A 7,286-nucleotide genomic window follows, 5' to 3' on the forward strand; every position below is an offset into this window, starting at 1 on the left:
ACCGTTCTTCGGGGAACAAGTTTACTCGATTAACCGAAAGAACCCTTTGGCCCGTGAGCCACTGAAAACAAAAGCACGTGGAATAAAGACGAAACGAGACGAGAAGCGGAACAACGTTTTTTCCACAATGACTGACGTTGGATCTGTTTATTTCGTAAAATTTGACGAACGAAGAAAGGAATGTTTTATTGGTTCAAGAAATATAAACCTTTTCAGAATAGAATGAAAAGAGTTGGAAAATATTCGTTTCGATGTTATGTAATCATTTTTATGTAAATGTGAAAAATTTAAGGGATGGCAGGATTAACAAGCAATAAAAACTCTATTGAATTCTATTAAAATTAAGTAAACTTTTAATCGCTATAAATAATAATTGATATCATTGGAGCTTTTTAAAAGGCTCTCTTTCATTTATTCCTTTCATCAATATGATTTTTGGTTTTTAAGATATCGTCGTGTGATTAATTTTTAATTTTTACTATTTCCTTTTTTGTTACTTGCTCGAATCTCTCGCTTGCACTCGATTACACCAAACTTCAGACTAGTAATTTTTAGGAAAAAATGAAAGTCACTAGATGTTCATAACCTCTGCACTGTATTAATCATCATGGACACTTTGACTGTTAATATGTTAGTAATCGATTGAGATATCGATCAAAAAGTGACTTTAGTGCTATAATTTTCTCTATAGTCTGACTGAGTTTCGATGACAATATTTTTTAGTCTATTCTTTTTATACGAAAGTTATTTAAGTTTTGTAAGTGTTAAGTGTGGTTTTGTACAATTGCAATGATTTGTTGTTGCAATATAGAGATTTAAATTTATTTAATTCCACGTTTTCAGGATTATATAGTATAAATAATATGATAAAATAATACGATAAACTGTTACATCATGTGTTGTTGGATTTAAACTTCGTTGTCTTCCTTCTTGAACTATGATTGATTTTTTATTTGAGATTTTTTGCATTCCAATATCTTTTATTCGTGTGATGAATATCGAAATATGTGTCGATGATAAATTTAAAATTCCTTTGACCGAATATATATACAAATTTTAGCAAAATCCCACAAATATAGATGAAAAAGAAGAAAATAGAAAGTTTTAACGAATTTATAGAACTTAATTCTACATTTTGTGTATTAATTTTGTTGCACACAGTTTATCGTTTTTTTCTTTTAAATTCATGAATATTTTTACAGGCCAGATGAAAATAATGAAATAAATATCGAATACGCGGGAAACCAAGTATTATATTTCAATGAAAAATATTTTACAATTGGTAGAATAGAAATTGTGTGTTTGAAAGATAATCCCAAACAATCGAACGTAATCCTCTGAAGGCAAGATGATAATTTATTATTACCAATGTAACATTGAGATAAGCAACAAAAACTCTATTTTATTTTTAGCTGAGAAATTCCAATAGCTCGATAAACTTGTTTTTCTAAATGTGATGTTGGATGATTTCTCGAAACTATTTCAATGATATTTATATACTTTTCGAAAAATTTTATTCTATATTTTTCGAAATGTATGTATTTATATCTCAAAAAAAAAAAGGTATATCTGTATTCTATTCAAGAATAATATATTCATCAGATAACGATAAAATTCATAAAATTATTGTATAAGAAATAAAATGATATTTTAGAATTGAGGTAAAATTTTTTAATAAGAATGAAAAGCTCTCTTCAGAGCAGATATTTATGTTGCAATGATTAGGCAAAAAAAAAAGGATGATCTAGTTTCTTTTTGTGAATTGGCTTTATTTATTTAGGAGAATATGACAAGTATTGTCTAAAGAGAATGATTAAAATGGCATACAAAAGAATAATCAAATTCGTACATTTCATTTATTAATTATTATAGTAGACAAAAAATTATATATCACAAAATTTATCGTATTTATTATATTATATGTAAATTTATCGAAAGTTACGGATTTTCAAAGATCTACGATTTTTTTCTCAATTATGGATTGACTAATTTTATTTGTCAGTGAATGGGACATAGCTTCCAGAAAGTCTGAGGTATCATACGCTATTGTAGACTCTTTCTCCTTTAAAATGAGCCAAGAATGAGGATTCTACGATATCCCTATCAAACGTTACATTATTTCAAAGATTTACGATTTTTTCCTCAATTATGGATCGACTAATTTTATTTGCCATTGAATAGCAAATAGTCTCCGATAAATCTGAGGGATCATACGCTATTGTAGACTCTTTCCCCTTTAAAATGAGCCAAGAATGAGGATTCTACGATATTCCTATCAAACGTTACGTTATTTCAAAGATTTACGATTTTTTCCTCAAATATGGATTTACTAATTTTGTTTGTCATTGAATAGCAAATAGTCTCCGATAAATCTGAGGGATCATACGCTATTGTATACTCTTTCCCCTTTAAAATGAGCCAAGAATGAGCATTCTACGATACTCCTATCGAAAGTTACGGTATTTCAAAAATTTACGATTTTTTCTTCAATAATCGATCGACTAATTTAATTTGTCAGTGAATGGGACATAGCTTGCAGAAAATCTGAGGGATCATACGCTATTGTAGACTCTTTCCCCTTTAAAATGAGCCAAGAATGAGGATTCTACGATATTCCTATCAAACGTTACGTTATTTCAAAGATTTACGATTTTTTCCTCAATTATGGATCGACTAATTTTATTTGTCATTGAATAGCAAATAGTCTCCAATAAATCTGAGAGATCGTATTGTAAACTTCTTGCCCTTTAAAATGAGCCAGGAATGAAGATTGTACGATATCCCTATCGAATGTTACCGTATTTGAAATATTTACGATTTTTTCCTCAACTATGGATCGACTAATTTTATTTGTCAATGAATGGCAAATAGTCACCGATAAGACTGAGGGATCATACGCTATTGTAGACTCTTTCCCCTTTAATGTGAGCCAAGAATGAAGATTCTACGATGTCCCTATCGAATGTTACAGTATTTCAAATATTTATGATATTTTTCTCAAAAGATGATCGACTAATATAATTTGTCATTGAATAGAAAGTAGTTTCGAAAAAATCTTAGTGGTCGTATGCTATTCTAAACTCTTTCCCCTTTCAAATGAGCCAAGAATGAGCATTCTATGATATACGTATCGAATGTTATGATATTTCAAAAATTTAAGATTTTTGATATAAAGATATTTGAGAATTGGGCGAAGGATTTTTTGTCGCAAAAAACATCGTATATATATATATATATATANCTCGAGAATATACATCAAATATCAGGAATATGCAGTATTAGTTGCGAAATGAAAATTCGAAAGTAATTCTTATGAAATTTTGAGACAATTGACTTTGTATGTATTTATTGGATATATATATATATATATATATATTTACATGATAAGAAGTTATTTTTACTCTCTTGTGTCACAGTGTTACTAATTTTCTATAATATAATTTTAGAAAAAAATAACTTTATAACACATAAAATAATTTTTTCAATAACCTTTCATTTAATATACTAGTTTTATAAAATTTTTTTCGAAATATCACATGCAAGCTAACATATAGAATTTCAATGGCCACTCCAATTCGACGTTTATTTTCCATATACGAAGTTTCAAACTATCCTCTGTTTCACTTGGAAAACAATGTTTCAACTTTACTCTGATTTCTCGTACACACACGCGCAGACTTGGTAACATCTTTTATACATTTCGCAAAAGATAGGAATTTTTAACAGTCTTTTTAGTTTGAATACCTTTACAGGCGCGCCTACCAGTCTCGAAAGTTTGAATAAATACATGAAGATCGCCTTTCTGCGATTCATACTGAATTATCAATATTTCTCTCACGCTCAAAGTATTCGATGGGAAAACACAAAGAAGCAACGGTATATCCTTACACATTTCTTTTCGTGCTAAAAATCTATACCTCCATTAAATCCCTATATTTATTCACTACAATAATTCCATACGATTCAAAACCCAAATTCATTAATTCATTTTTGAGTCAATTATTTTTATCATTCTAACCATTCTCAGGTATTTCTCAGGAAAATTACACTGAAAATTACGGAACTAAAATTTCTCTCATTTCTCTCTCTCTCTCTCTCTCTCCTCTTTTTCTCTTCCTCCCTCAGTGATAGTATTCCACGAAATTGCTCGTGACTGCTCGTAACGACAAGGCGTGCGAAACGTGACGGGTCGGTACAAACGCGGGAATAATTCGAAAGGGCAAGGGTCGCGGGTCCGTGATCTCCTCTGAACCATTCCCTTGGTCCACTCGCGTACAGATTAATGTCCACGGACAGGCTTATCGACAATCTCGCGTCCGTTCGAATGGACGGCCGAATTTATTCAGCGAAGAGGAACGCGCGAATGCCATCCTGTAAAACAGACAATAAATTTCCGACACGGTCTGCACACTCTGGACCAATTTCTTCTTTGCCTAGTTTTTTTTTTTTTTTTATATTGTACGCGCGAATTGGTATAGTTATATTTAAATACTCTATAGAGAAAACTTTGGATGAATTTGTATTTAGTAGAAAATTACTATCGTTTAATAATTTTAACATTAAATTTATTATGTTTATACTGTAAATGTTATTTTATCTAATAATGTTTAAGGAAAATGAAGAAAAACTGTACATGATAATTATTGTTAATTAGTGATAAATTTTGAAGAAAGAGGTTAGGATCCACGCTTGAAATAAAAAATTTTTAAGGTTAGATTTGTCAAATCTAACACATCATGTATTCAGAGCGAAAATTAGTAAAATTCTTGAAATTACAATGTTTAATTAGCTGATAGGAAGGTATTAGTAACATTTAAAAAATTATGACTTTTTTATTCTTTATTTTCGAAACAATTCAATTTTCACAAGTGAGATCTAAATTTCACGAGAGCGGTTTTATATTGTACGCCCCTCCGCAAAGTAGTAGCTTTAATATCTAAAAAAATATGATATCATAAGTTACGGATAATTTTCTCTCGCCCATTTCATTCCGTACATCTTTTCTTTTTTTTCATTTTTCTCATTACATGCTTTTCTGTCCTTTCATTTTCGCCTGTCCCTTTTTTTCTACTGATTTTTATTCGAATATTTATAGTGTAATAAAAAAAAAAGATGAAGAGATAAAGGAATATTGTGTAGCATTGTTCGAAAACATTTTCGTCCTAACCTAACCTAACCTAACTTATTATGAAAATATTTACATCTCTTGCGCAATGAAAATAATGTTAAAAGTATATAAATTTACAAGTTTTATTGATATTTAATATTTTAGTAAAAGTGAATGAAATAAATTCTATAATCTAATTTTTTATTTGATGGAAAATTAGAAAAATTTTTAAAAAAGAAGTTTATAACCTATAACTTGTAACTAATTTTTCGTTGATATTATTGATTACAGTAAATTAGTTTTTTTTTTTTTTTCAAAAAATGAATATTAAGGAAATGAATCGAATAACCACTGTTATTATTTCCATTTAAACTTTATGCAACGTGAAAAGGAAAATAAAATAATACGTGCATGTATATATATGTCAAAGTCGAATTGAACTTCGACCTGACCTCGTTTTATAGGGATTACGACCCAAGGAAACGCATTAAGAGGCGATACTCGTTTTTTTTTTTTTTTTTTCTTGAATACATGTGTGCCATTGGAAACGAAAGAAATGAGTGATATTATTGAATCCTGATATCATAATAAGATAAAATATATCGTAAAATATTTGTTGTCACTTAAAATATGCGTAATGTTAATAGCATAAAACATTGGCAACAAGATTATGGCCGTGATCAATGATCTTGAAATATTTCCATCAAAGTCACGATGACGAGGATACAGCTTCTTCTTTATATACAGTGACACAAAAAAACAAAAATGGAAATTAAATTGGAATATAAATAACATTGTAATTATAATTGAAGATTGATAAGTAGAAAATAATTTGAAGTTCATTTTTATTTCACAGTTAATTAAATATTGAGATTATATTGAATATTGGAGATATCTAAAAAATATTGAATACATTTCAGTCTTAATAATCTAGAACTTTATTTATTTTAGAAATAATTAAATATTGATGTTATGTAAGAAATATTGAATGTCATAATCTTAATAATTTCTATTAATAGTCAGAAAATAATTTAAATCATTTTTACATATGTTTATATTTAGTTGACTTAAAAACAAGAAAATGTATATTAATTTCTTGAAAATTAATCTTATAAATTATACATACATTCAATGAAAGTTAATGGTTTCTTAATGTAATTAATTTTTGATAACATACATCTTGAACATTTTGTTTTATCTAAATGATGGACTTCACTCATATCTGTAACTTCACTGTAGAAATTTATCTGTCAAAAATAATATTATGTTTATATTACATTTACTCAGTTATATAAGAAATATTGAGATATAAAGTTTTTTTCAACTTAATAACCGAGGGAATAATTCATCTTTTCTTCATATTTTACTTATTTATATTTATAGAAACTAAATTATTCATAATGTTTGAATAATTAACTACAATTAATCACATTATCCTCACGTTAATTAGATAATTTGTCGACATTCTTTGTTTCAAATATAAATATCAATTTAATCACTTGATTACAAATTAAATTTTTCACTTCAAGTATTGGAAATAGTAATAATACAATTATTCAAAAAGATTTATAATTCATGTCGAATCATTTAACATGCATTATTCTTAATTTAAATTTATTATGGTTACAATACTGAATTTTGCCCAGAATTTTGCAAATAAAAAAATTTAGAAAAAAATACCTTTGATTGATCGCATTCGTACGTTTCAACGAGGAGAACACGTGATGAGGCACAAAGAACCAATTATTCGATATAATATGCACGATACTAAAACGTTGCTCGAGACACGGTACATAAAACCTTGTCAACACGTTCATTGACAGTGTTCTTGTGAATGGGCATGGTCGATTATTGTATGCCTACTTACTAACAAGATCGAATTAATTGACAATTGATCAATGTATGTTCGTATTAAATTTCATTCTCGCCCTATTACGCCACGCCAAGTTATATCCTTCCATTGTATTCGCACAAATTAACACGCGAGAATGCAGAAAGTATAAACACTAACGTTTTCTATTCGTTCAATTGGAAAAGATAAATCGTTCTGATTTAAGAAATATATATCATAGGTACACTCTAACCTTATTTTAATATCTCACTTTTGAAAAAGATTTCAATTGTTAAATTGATTCTTCGAAGCAGAATAAAAAAAAAAAAAAAAATAAAAAGTTATTTG

The 7,286-nt window shown here is 28.2% G+C and overlaps 1 protein-coding gene and 1 long non-coding RNA gene across 2 annotated transcripts in view; one reads left to right on the top strand and one right to left on the bottom strand.

Moving 5' to 3' along the window:
• The window catches only part of LOC102674958, a 123,756-nt gene that overhangs the window by 71,273 nt on the left and 45,197 nt on the right, over positions 1 to 7,286 (top strand). The window lies entirely within an intron of this gene.
• Positions 6,302 to 7,201, bottom strand: LOC102675642. The gene is made up of 2 exons (XR_004150113.1): positions 6,788 to 7,201; positions 6,302 to 6,354 (listed from the first exon to the last, which is right to left on the bottom strand). It is a non-coding gene; the product is annotated as an uncharacterized LOC102675642 (long non-coding RNA).

This window comes from Apis dorsata, unplaced genomic scaffold (genome assembly GCF_000469605.1).
Source record: "Apis dorsata unplaced genomic scaffold, Apis dorsata 1.3 scaffold_156, whole genome shotgun sequence".
Lineage (NCBI taxonomy): Eukaryota > Metazoa > Arthropoda > Insecta > Hymenoptera > Apidae > Apis > Apis dorsata.